This window comes from Cannabis sativa, chromosome 6 (assembly GCF_029168945.1).
Source record: "Cannabis sativa cultivar Pink pepper isolate KNU-18-1 chromosome 6, ASM2916894v1, whole genome shotgun sequence".
In the NCBI taxonomy this organism is placed as follows: Eukaryota; Viridiplantae; Streptophyta; class Magnoliopsida; order Rosales; family Cannabaceae; genus Cannabis; species Cannabis sativa.
This window is the reverse complement of record NC_083606.1, coordinates 64,058,912-64,072,894: the sequence shown is the minus strand read 5'-3', so window position 1 is coordinate 64,072,894 and position 13,983 is coordinate 64,058,912.

Genomic DNA, 13,983 nt, shown 5'->3' with positions numbered 1-13,983 from the left:
AAATAAGATAATTATAATCATGTAATTTTTAAATGATATAAGATATTTTGCTAATTTTTTTTTAAATTTTGTTATTTTATTTATTTAAATTACATTTAAAATTTGAAAAAGATATTTATTTATCTTTTCTAATTTTTTATTTAATTTTTATTTATAAAATAACATTTAAAATTTAAAAGTAGTTAGCAAATTTTTGAAATGATATTTAGGTTGGTTGAAACCTAATTTTTTAAAATTGTAGGTTTAATTTTAAATTTAAATATTTAAATTTTTTTCGAAATTTTTTTTTATTTTTTTTAATTTTTCGAAAATTTTTTTTATTAATTATTTTCGAAATTAATTATTTAATTTAAAATTAAATAAATCCTACATCCAACTATCCAACTAACCTTGTTGCAGGAGTATGTGTTTTAACTTGTGTGTAAGTTTTCAAAACCTATTATTACTTGATTGCAAATAATTTGTAACAGGTATATTTACAATCTTCTTTCATCTGTGTATGACCTAGCAACATGATAGGACCCATCCAAAGTGTGCTTGTGTGAGCCTATGTGTTTAATTTGATTATAGATGCATATAGGTCGTTGTTGCTAAAATAAATTATCATAGTTCTTGATAGAATTTATTTAGGCCCATTTAGTTTTTGGGCCTATTCAATTAATAACAGTTGTTCTTATTAAGGTTAAATTCCTCTCTTTTGGGCCTTGTGTGAGAGTTGGGAGCCATAGAAGTGGGTACGACATACTGAACCCAGCACCCCCTCACACAAATCACCCCAATTGTGAAGGCCCATTTGCCTGATTTGAATGACTGTACTAGGTTAATTACACTAGTTTAACCTAATTAAAATTGATTAGCAACATAATTAATTTCATTTATTTTGAAAATAATTTAGAAAATCATAGTTTAAAGAATTTTATATTCTAAGCTAAACTATATGTATTTTCTTGTATTTAATTAAATATAGAATTATAACCATCTAGATTCTTTCTGAAGCTTAATTTAAATTTTTCATTAAATATTCCTATTTAAGTTGATATTTAGTTATCTACAACTAACCAACTTAAATCTGAATATCTTTTGAATTTAAAATTTCAAAATTAAGTTGAGGAATTTTAGGCATTGGTTATTAAGATTCTTTAGATATTTTTTAAGTTAATATCTTTTAAAATATTAACTTAAAATTGAATATCTTCAAATTAAGTGGTTATAACTTAATTTTAAATTTAATTAAATCTAGTTTGAAAGATATTTAAGTTGATTTTTTAGATTCTTCTAAAACAACTTAAACAAGATACTTTCAAATTTGTTCCGTTTAATATTCAAATTTTTTTTTTGAATTTAATTAATAATTGAAAATTTAATTAAAGTTGATTTTTTATTTAAATCAACTTTGATTTGTAATTTTTCATTATTATATTATGGAACCTGTTCGATATTTATTTGAATTTATTTTTCAAATTTAAATAATAATTGAAAATTAATTAAAGTTGTTTTTTTTAAACCAACTTTAATTTGTAATTTTTCATTATTATAATATCGAATTAAAATGATTATACAAAATACATATAATATTTTTTTTAAATAATGAGCTTTTAATCAAGAGACATTCGATCTCCATTGTGGGTTTTACACCGCGTTTGTTTTAGTGAGTAATCCTCCCTAATGGAGGAACGTTCATTAGCAATTTCGCACCGTTTAACCTCGCATGATAAGTAGTTTGTAAGTGTTTTGTATGGTATAGATCACCCTAATGGTGGCGACCATACTTGACTTGCAAGTTATGAAACAATGGTGGAAGCTCATAAGATAGAATTGCCTTGACTCTCGCCTAAACGGGAAAACGCTGAATTCCAATCTTGATCGAATAAAAGGTTGCTAGAATGGTTATCATTTTAGATGAGCTGACAACTCTATTCAATGGATGATGCTTTGACTCTCGCCTAAACGGGACACTGTATCAGTTTGTTGAAATACCTTGGAAAATAAACTATGTTAGATTTAGTATTTCTATAACATATGTCATTACTTGTTATTTTCTAAACTGTGTATGAATTTATGAGCCAAAACCTTACTTCTGTTTTATTGATGTGTTGTAGTGTCATTATGAATAACCCGCACCCCGATCCTCTCTTAGTTACTATCTTAGCAAAAGAACTCTATAGTGTGAAAATGCATCCTGGTAGTTGCATTAACTCGCACCTGTTGATGATGAATCTGAAGTTCCAAAAGGCAAATCTACTAGGAATTGATTTATCAAGAGAACAATGGGTCCAACTTATCCTTAATAGTCTTCCTCCGGAGTATAATGAATTTGTTATCTCTTACATGATCAACAATTCTAACTCCTCCGACATGGACAAGCTCGAAGCAGAATTACGAGCCCATGAACGGAACTTGATTGCAATGGGTCCCCCTGGGTTTGCAATCAATAATCGAAGGAAAAGGACTAGGTATGAAGGATCTAGCAAAACTGCTTCTTCAAGTACAATTATCAGACATAATCTTCTATGTTCGAATTGTAATGGAAAGGGTCATCATGAAGAACGATGTCCCAGGCTTCTAAACAATTCAAACGAAGGTAATGCTTTTGTCTTTGAATCATGTGTTTTAGAGAACGACAAATCCATCTGGATTGTTGATTCTGGGTCTACTAACCATGTATGTTCTTCACTGCAGTTGCTTGAAACTTGGGAAAATCTGCTTCCAGGAGAGTTACAGCTTAAAGTTGGCAATGTCGAATTAGTATCGGTCAAAGCTAGAGGAAAAGCCCGCATCAAGTTTCAACAAAGATTTTTAATTTTAGAAAATGTTTAATTTATTCCAAACTTTAGTAGAAACTTGATTAGTGTCTCATGTTTGCAAACACAATCATATATATTGAATTTTTCGAGTACAAATTGTTCAATTTCTCGTAATGGATTTCAAATATGTGTTGCTATAACGGAACAAGGACTTTATGTTTTAAGACCGAGTACTCAAATCTCACTAAATAGTGAACTTTTCAGTGTAGCTAGACCTAGAAACCTAAAAAGAAAAGAGATTGATAATGATAATCAAACTTATCTATGGCATTTACGTTTAGCTCATATAGGCTTTGATAGACTCAATAGGCTCACCAAAGACGGTCCATTGAAAAATGTCGTCTTAGGTGAACTGCCAGTATGCGAGTCCTGCCTAGAAGGAAAAATGACTAAACGTTCTTTCTCTGCAAAGGGAGAGCGTGCCAAAATCCCTCTAGGGTTAGTGCATTCCGATGTCTGCGGACCTTTGAATGTCAAAACCCGAGGTGGTTATGAGTATTTTGTCACTTTCATTGACGATTTCTCTAGATATAGTTTTCTTTACCTAATGCAAAAGAAATCTGAAACGTTTGAAAAGTTTCAGGAGTTTCATGCTTTGGCCCAAAACCAATTAGGTAAATCATTAAAGATCTTGCGGGCGATAGGGGTGGAGAATATATGGATATGCGGTTCAAAGATCATTTAATTGAACTTGGAATTGAATCCCAATACATCGCCCTGACCCACTCCACAACAAAATGGAGTTGCAGAAAGAAGAAATCCCACTCTTTTGGAAATGGTTAGGTCTATGCTGAGTTATTCAACTCTGTCTACGTCCTTCTGGGGATATGCTATACAGATGGCAAATGACATTCTAAATGTTGTTCCATCTAAAGCAGTCCCTAAGACACCCGTTGAACTTTGGAATGGTCGAACACCTAGTTTACGCCATTACAGAATTTGGGGGTGCCATGCTCATGTCTTAAGAAAGAAAGAAGGCAAACTTGAATCACGTACCGAAGTATGCATGTTTGTCGGAAATTCTAAAGAGACTAGGGGTGGACTATTTTATAGTCACAAGGATAACAAAGTGTTTATTTCTACAAATGCTACTTTTCTTGAAGAGAACTATATTAAAGACTACAAACCGAAAAGTAAAGTTGTTCTAGAGGAATTGCTATCAGATATAAGTCCTTCCAATGTTCCGTCCTCTTCCACTCGTGAAGAAGACGATCCCACTCCCTCAGTTGAACAAACTGAGAAATCTACTACTAAAGTTTCTGTTCAGAAGACAACCGTACCTCGTCGTAGTGGGAGGGTTTCAACAAAACCTGCTCGTTATGGCTTGGATGGTGAAATCAATATGATCGTAGGTGACGGTATTGATGACGATCCATTAACCTATAAACAGGCAATGGCTAGTCCGCAACGGAAATGATGGTCAGCCGGCATGGATTCAGAAATGGATTCCATGAAAAAGAACAAAGTCTGGGAATATGTAGACGCACCTGACGACTATCATCCGATAGGATGCAAGTGGGTTTACAAGAAGAAAAGAGGAGCTGGAGGCGAAGTCGAAACTTTTAAAGCTAGACTTGTAGCCAAGGGTTATACCCAAAGAGAAGGTGTGGACTATGAGGAAACTTCTAGTCCTGTTGCCATGCTCAAATCCATCCGAATTCTTCTCTCCATAGCTGCTGCTTTCGATTATGAAATCTGGCAAATGGATGTCAAGACTGCCTTCCTTAATGGGGTACTTGAAGAAACCATCTATATGGAGCAACCAGAAGGTTATGTTCTTCCTGGGCAGGAAAAGAAAGTTTGCAAATTAAACAGGTCTATCTATGGACTTAAGCAAGCTTTTCGCTCATGGAACAAAAGGTTTGATGAAATCATCAAGACCTACGGCTTTCTTCAGAATGAAGATGAACCTTGTGTTTACCAACTCAAGGAAGACCAAATAGTAGTATTCCTGGTCCTTTATGTTGATGATATTTTGATCATTGGAAACAATGTCAAGAAAATGACTCACATCAAGGAATGGCTCAACACTCAATTCGATATGAAAGATTTGGGTGAAGCAGCCTATGTTCTTGGTATTCAGATTATCAGAAACCGGAAGAACAGATCTCTTGCTCTCTCTCAAACAACCTACATAGACAAAGTCTTAGAGAGATTCTCCATGAGCAACACCAATGGGGCAAACATGCCTTCTAGATATGGTATTCGTCTATCTAAGGAACAGTCTCCGACTGATCCTCAAGAGATAGAGGACATGGCGAATATTCCCTATGCCTCTGCAGTTGGAAGTGTAATGTATGCAATGTTATGCACTAGACCTGACATCTGTTATGATGTTGGAATCGTGAGCAGGTATCAGTCTAATCCAGGACAAGAACATTGGAATGCAGTTAAGTATATTTTGAAATACTTAAAGAGTACAAGGAATCTTGTGTTAGTCTACAAGGGTGGTGCTTTAAATCCCATAGGCTACACTGATTCAGATTTCCAGGAAAGTCTTGAAGACAGGAAATCAACATCTGGGATGGTGTTTACTCTTGGGGGTGGAGCAGTGGTTTGGAGAAGTGCTAAACAAACCGCAATATCGGACTCAACTATGGAAGCTGAATACATAGCAGCCGAAGTCGCTAAAGAACTTGTACGGCTAAGAAAGTTCTTCACCGGCATAGGAGTTGTTCTGGAATGGAAAAGCCTGCGGTACTACTGCGTGATAACAATGGAGCAATAGCAAACAAAGCAAAGAACCTAGAAGCCACAAGAGAAGCACACACATTGAAAGGAAGTATCACATTATCAGAGAATACGTGGCAAGAGGGGATGTACTAGTTGAGAAAGTTGACACAGAGGACAACCTAGCTGATCCATTCACCAAAGTCTTGGCCGTGACAGCCTTTGAAAAGCACCGTCAGAATTTAGGATTAATTGATATGTACTAATTAGTTTTATATTAGTGCAAGTGGGAGTTTGTTAGGTTTTATGCCCTAAATAAAACTCCATTTCAATGTAATCTATTTTATTCAATATCAATAAAGAAACAGAAGTATTTTTCATTCATTTGTGTATGTTTTGGTTCACTTTATCAATAGCTTGTCTATTTGATTTATAAATTCATCTTAAACCCTTTTCACATACTTGATCATGTTTATTGTGCTGTCATCACATTGGAAAGTAAACATGACTATGTGAATAAAGTTTCCTAGATTTATCAGACACAGGGTTTTACTGATATGATAATCTACAACAAGAGTTTACTTGTATTTGGAGAAATACTATGTTCTTTCCAGAACATTGGTTAAAGTAAAGCTCAGGTTGGATGCATGGAGTATGCATCGGAAGGGACCGATATTGAACTTTGACTTAGATTTAATTAAACTTACCGTAGAATCTATTCAAGTCAATATCGCCAAGTTGATCCTAGATCAAATGATCTTAATCCTGTTATGATTAGGCTCAATCTTGAAAGGCTATTCGTGTTCTTTGATTTGTTAGTTAAGCCTACTTTTAGGTCAGGGTGATACGTACATTTTGGGAACACGGTAGTGCAATTGAGTGGGAGCGCTAGCATAAACATGGAATCTATAGCTTCTACCTGGCGAATAGTAAGCAAAGGATGATCTCCTTCGAGCTTGACCAAACGAAAATAAATGGTGGAGATCTCATTTCACATAAGCTGAAATATCATTTATTTACGATGTGTTTAATTTATCGTTTTAGAAAGTTCTTATTTACGATGTTAATAAACATACTTGTGAGTAGATCTAAGATCCTTGTAAAATAATTTTCAACAAAATACTCATAACCACCTCGGGCGTTGACATTCAGGGGTCCGCAAACATCTGAATGCACTAACCCTAGGGGTTGTTTGACATGCTCTCCCTTTGCAGAGAAAGAACGTTTGGTCATTTTTCCTTCTAGGCAGGACTCGCATACTGGCAATTCACCTAAGACGACATTTTTCAATGGACCGTCTTTGGTTAGCCTTTTGAGTCTATCAAAGCCTATATGACCTAAACGTAAATGCCATAGATAAGTTTGATCATCATTATCAATCTCTTTTCTTTTAAGGTTTCTAGGTTTAGCTACATTGAAAAGTTCACTACTTAGTGAGATTTGTGTATTTGGTCTTAAAACATAAAGCCCTTGTTCCATGGGAGCAACACATATATGAAATCCATTACGAGAAATTGAACAATAAGAACTCGAAAAATTCAATGTATAAGATTGTGTTTGCAAACATGAGACACTAATCAAGTTTCTACTAAATTTTGGAATAAATAAAACATTTTCTAAAATTAAAAATCTTTGTTGAAACTTGATACGGGCTTTTCCTCTAGCTTTGACCGACACTAACTCGCCATTCCCAACTTTAAGCTTTAACTCTTCTGGAAGCAGATTTTCCCAAGTTCAAGCAGCTGCAATGAAGAACATACATGGTTAGTAGACCCAGAATCAACAATCCAAGTGGATTTGTCGTTCTCTAAAACACATGATTCAAAGACAAAAGCATTACCTTCGTTTGAAGTGTTTAGAAGCCGGGGACATCGTTCTTCTTGATGTCCCTTTTCATTACAATTCGAACATAGAAGATTATGTCTGATAATTGTACTTGAAGAAGCAACTTTGCTAGAGCTTTCATGCTTAATTCTTTTCCTCTGATTAAGATTTGCAAACCCAGAAGGTCCCATTGCAATCAGATTCCGTTCATGAGCTCGTAATTCTGCTTCGAGCTTGTTCATGTCGGAGGAGTTAAAATTGTTGATCATAAGATACAACAAATCCATTATACTCCGGAGGAAGACTATTAAGAATGAATTGTACCCATTGTTCTTTTGATAAATCAATTCCTAGTAGATTTGCCTTTTGGAACTTCAGATTCATCATCAACAGGTGCGAGTTTATGCAACTACCAGTATGCATTTTCACACTATAGAGTTCTTTTGCTAAGATATTAACTAGGAGTGGATCGGGGTGAGGGTTATTCATATTGGCACTACAATACATCAATAAAACAGAAGTAAGGTTTTGGTTCAAATAAATTCATACACAATTTCAGAAAATAACAAATAATCACATATGTTATAAAAATACTAAATCTAATGTAATATCCGCTTTCTTGGTTGAATAATTTTTTTTTTAGTTTATTTTGTTTGTCAATGGGGATAATTTATTATTTTGAATATTTATGAGTTTGGTGGAGTATGAAATTTTTCTTAGTGACAATAATTTTTTTTATTATTTTTATTTCGTTTATTTTTGTTATTTTATTTTGAGGGTGTGTGTAATGCTAGATAAATAATTAAATTATTGGAGATAATTTAATATTTTATTATTTGTGAATATTATTGTAGGTAAATTAATAATAAAAATATGGGTAAATATATTATAGCATATTGTCTAATTTATTATTAATAATAATAATATTATTACTATTACTATTATTATTATTAATACTAATATTATTATTACTATTACTATTATTATTATTTATTATTATTATTATTATTATTATTATTATTATTATTATATATTACTTCTACGTAGGTATGTATATATATATATTCTTTTTTTTTGTTTTTAAATTTTAAGTTGTTAATCTAGGGTTATATTAGGGTTAGGATTATATATAAGATGTTTATATGATTGTTTAGGGTTTGAAGGGTTTAAAAAAAAACAGTAGTGAGAGGCAGACTGAGAAAGAGAGAGCGGTTTGGGTCGAACGAAACCGAGTGGTGAGAAAGTGAGATTTCGGGTTGGTTGGATTTGAGAGTTTTGGGCTGCCTTAGATTATTTCATTGAGTTTTATTTCATCCAAGAGGAGTTTTAGATGCGATTAGAGGGTCTGTAATCGCACCATTCGACATACGCCATTATTACGTTCAAAATACCGTTCTTGAAACGGATCCGAATTTGAACGTGTTTAACTTGTTTCAAGGATCAAAGAAGGTTGTATTTGAGTTTTTGGGACCCTAAGGCTTGGTTTGGACGAAAAATAATGGAGCTTTGACGTCAAAAACACAAAACCAATATTTTGACACCATAAAAGGCGGTACACCGGAGCTAAAGAAGACAACTCTTTTAGGACGTAATTTAGTTGTTTCTTTGGACAAGATTGGATCGGTTTGAGTTTCTGGGCATTGTGGGGATCATTCCTAATTGAAAGGAGGCGTCGAAAGCAAGAAAAACGGGAGTTTGGAACTCACCGTGGCCGGAGAAGACGACCCGCCGGCGAAACTCCGGCGAAGCTCCGTTCAGGGGTTTTTAAAGGATCTTGTTCTCAACAAGGAAATTCATTGAGGTGCTTGGAGTAGCAAGAAGGTGTTCTTAACAACTGAGGTAAGAAGAGTGGACATCTGTGCACAGGGTGTATGTTGAAACATACAACTGTATTATGGGTTTGTATTTACATGTTTTATTCTATGGTAGATTGTTGTTTTATGCTAATGTTATTGGTGTGTGATAGTGATAAGGCTTTTGAATGTTTGTGTGAGGATAGCACTTATAGGATAGGTTTTCTGCTGCTGGTGTGAGCATAGCACTGCAGGATATATATATTTTTGGCTGCTTGTATGGGTTTACTTGCAGGTTATCCTATCATGGGTGGGTACAACTTGTGATAAGGGATTGCCCTGTTGGATGCCGAGTGTGAGAACAGCACGAGGCAGGGCAGGTTACACTTCATGTCTGATCAACATGAGTGGGAGTATGTTATCGTATGTGAGGACAATGTGCGATAAGATACTGTGTGTTATGTGTGTGAGTATAGCATGCATTAAGATTACACTGTGATATGATGTTCTATTATATTTGAGAATAGTATGTGATATGATATGTTGGTATATGAATGCTAGCATGGTATGAATTAATTTTACATTGTGATGTTATTATGTTTATGACTATGTTATCTAGTTGGGGAGTTATGTCCTACATAGCTCTTCTTACTGGGCGTTAGCTCACGGGTACTCTGTGTGCAGGTAAGGCAAAACTATACAGTGAGGGTGGCGAGCTCGAGGCATGGATTACATGTTAGGGGATTGTCACGATGTTTTGGTTTGAGAATATTTCTTTAAAGATTATGGCTCGATTACTTTTGTAAAAGTTAATGTTTAAAAATTTATAAAGGAATCAAGAGTTTTTGTTTTAAAATAATGAGATCTCATGCTTTAATTATTTTCAATAAATTAGTTTATTGTTTTTCTATAAATGGTTTTAAACGGACTAGTAAGTGTGACGTCTCGGGAAATCGGGGCGTTACAATATGGTATCAGAGCAATACGGTCCTAAAGAGTGTGGTTAGCCCTAACATGTAAAGTTCATTGCCACGAGACGAGCTCGACTCACTGTACTGTAAGTGGTTATTACTTACGATTAAGTTATCTTTAAATTGTTCATGTAGTGTTGTGATATTCTTCTCATCTAAAGGTGATGGTCAAAATGTTCCTTCTTGATATTTTTTAGGTTTGTGTGGTTTAGGAGTTTGAATATGCCTCCTAGAAGGTCAGTCAGATTAGGTCGAGGTCGGGGTCGAGGCCAAGGCCAACGCCGAGATAGAGGCCAAGAGAATGGAGGGATCAATGAACCACCACAAGCACCACATGGATGGGAAGAGCGCTTTGCTGCACTGGAAGAAACTATTCGTAGGCGGAATGAAGAACTTCGTCGAGTGAGACATCAACCGGAGCCGCCAGAGCCAGAAAATAGAGACCCACCAACTGCGGTTGTATATCCTGCTGCAGAGGCTAGACATGAGATGTTAGCAGAGAGGTTTCGAAAATAACACTTACCCGAGTTTGAGGGAGGCATAGACCCAGTGGTGGCTGAAATGTGGATGAGTCGCATAGAAAATATTTTGCAGATGCTAAGGGTCGATGGGAATGACCGAGTGAAGTGTGCATCATACATGTTGAGGAAAGATGCTCGTATCTGGTGGGAGGTGGTGGAACAAACAAAGGATGTAATTACCATGAGCTGGGATGATTTCAAAAGGGTCTTCAATGAGAAATATTATAACACGGTAGTGTTAGCAGCAAAGGTTGATGAATTTACTGGATTAGCCCAAGGGAGCCTTACTGTTACAGAGTATGCACAAAAATTTGATAGACTGGCAAAATTTGCTCCCGGATTTGGTACTCATCGATAGAGTGCGAGCACATCGATTTGTGGAAGGCCTGAAACCAATGATTGCTCGGGATGTAGAGATTGTGTCAAGGGGTCAATTCAGTTATGCTCAAGTTGTCGAAATGGCTCTTACGGCTGAGCGAAGTGAAAACAAAATTTGGAAAGAAAATGCTGCTAGGAGGGAATCTAAGAAAGGTGCAGCCAATTCTAATGAGTACAAGAAAAGGGGACAAGATCAGCCCGGACAATCAAGTCAAGACAAGAGGTACAAAACTGATAACGACCACCGATCCAATGGAAACAATGGACGCAATGTTCCAGAATGTCCTAAATGTACTAAACGTCATCTCGGAGAGTGTAGGGCAAATGCATGTTACAAATGCGGAAAAGAAGGTCATATTAAACGTAATTGTCCATTGTGGGGACAAACTGAGAACAAGGAAGATTCAAAGGAAGACGATAAATATGTTCCAGCGAGGGTCTTCGCTATAAAAGAAGCAGGACAGGGTGATGACAAGTGCTGAGGTGTAAGACATTGAGTCTTCGCTTTCTAAAAATAATAAAAAAAAAAGTCGAGTAGAATTTCGGGACGAAATTTCTTTTTAGGAGGGGATAATTGTAATATCCGCTTTCTTGGTTGAATAATTTTTTTTTTAGTTTATTTTGTTTGTCAATGGGGATAATTTATTATTTTGAATATTTATGAGTTTGGTGGAGTATGAAATTTTTCTTAGTGACAATAATTTTTTTTATTATTTTTATTTCGTTTATTTTTGTTATTTTATTTTGAGGGTGTGTGTAATGCTAGATAAATAATTAAATTATTGGAGATAATTTAATATTTTATTATTTGTGAATATTATTGTAGGTAAATTAATAATAAAAATATGGGTAAATATATTATAGCATATTGTCTAATTTATTATTAATAATAATAATATTATTACTATTACTATTATTATTATTAATACTAATATTATTATTACTATTACTATTATTATTATTTATTATTATTATTATTATTATTATTATTATTATATATTACTTCTACGTAGGTATGTATATATATATATTCTTTTTTTTTGTTTTTAAATTTTAAGTTGTTAATCTAGGGTTATATTAGGGTTAGGATTATATATAAGATGTTTATATGATTGTTTAGGGTTTGAAGGGTTTAAAAAAAAACAGTAGTGAGAGGCAGAGACTGAGAAAGAGAGAGAGCGGTTTGGGTCGAACGAAACCGAGTGGTGAGAAAGTGAGATTTCGGGTTGGTTGGATTTGAGAGTTTTGGGCTGCCTTAGATTATTTCATTGAGTTTTATTTCATCCAAGAGGAGTTTTAGATGCGATTAGAGGGTCTGTAATCGCACCATTCGACATACGCCATTATTACGTTCAAAATACCGTTCTTGAAACGGATCCGAATTTGAACGTGTTTAACTTGTTTCAAGGATCAAAGAAGGTTGTATTTGAGTTTTTGGGACCCTAAGGCTTGGTTTGGACGAAAAATAATGGAGCTTTGACGTCAAAAACACAAAACCAATATTTTGACACCATAAAAGGCGGTACACCGGAGCTAAAGAAGACAACTCTTTTAGGACGTAATTTAGTTGTTTCTTTGGACAAGATTGGATCGGTTTGAGTTTCTGGGCATTGTGGGGATCATTCCTAATTGAAAGGAGGCGTCGAAAGCAAGAAAAACGGGAGTTTGGAACTCACCGTGGCCGGAGAAGACGACCCGCCGGCGAAACTCCGGCGAAGCTCCGTTCAGGGGTTTTTAAAGGATCTTGTTCTCAACAAGGAAATTCATTGAGGTGCTTGGAGTAGCAAGAAGGTGTTCTTAACAACTGAGGTAAGAAGAGTGGACATCTGTGCACAGGGTGTATGTTGAAACATACAACTGTATTATGGGTTTGTATTTACATGTTTTATTCTATGGTAGATTGTTGTTTTATGCTAATGTTATTGGTGTGTGATAGTGATAAGGCTTTTGAATGTTTGTGTGAGGATAGCACTTATAGGATAGGTTTTCTGCTGCTGGTGTGAGCATAGCACTGCAGGATATATATATTTTTGGCTGCTTGTATGGGTTTACTTGCAGGTTATCCTATCATGGGTGGGTACAACTTGTGATAAGGGATTGCCCTGTTGGATGCCGAGTGTGAGAACAGCACGAGGCAGGGCAGGTTACACTTCATGTCTGATCAACATGAGTGGGAGTATGTTATCGTATGTGAGGACAATGTGCGATAAGATACTGTGTGTTATGTGTGTGAGTATAGCATGCATTAAGATTACACTGTGATATGATGTTCTATTATATTTGAGAATAGTATGTGATATGATATGTTGGTATATGAATGCTAGCATGGTATGAATTAATTTTACATTGTGATGTTATTATGTTTATGACTATGTTATCTAGTTGGGGAGTTATGTCCTACATAGCTCTTCTTACTGGGCGTTAGCTCACGGGTACTCTGTGTGCAGGTAAGGCAAAACTATACAGTGAGGGTGGCGAGCTCGAGGCATGGATTACATGTTAGGGGATTGTCACGATGTTTTGGTTTGAGAATATTTCTTTAAAGATTATGGCTCGATTACTTTTGTAAAAGTTAATGTTTAAAAATTTATAAAGGAATCAAGAGTTTTTGTTTTAAAATAATGAGATCTCATGCTTTAATTATTTTCAATAAATTAGTTTATTGTTTTTCTATAAATGGTTTTAAACGGACTAGTAAGTGTGACGTCTCGGGAAATCGGGGCGTTACATCTAACATAGTTTATTTTCAAAGGTTTTCAACAAATTGATACAGTGTCCCGTTTTGGCGAGAGTCAAAGCATCATCTATTGAATGGAATTGTCAATTCATCTAAAATGATAATCATTCTAGCAACCTTTTATTCGATCAAGATTGGAATTCAGAGTTGTCCCGTTTAGGCGAGAGTCAAGGCAATTCTATCTTATGAGCTTCCACCATTGTTTCATATTTTGTAAGTCAAATACAGTCGCCACCATTAGGGTGATCCATACCATATAAAACACTTACAAAGCTACTTATCTTT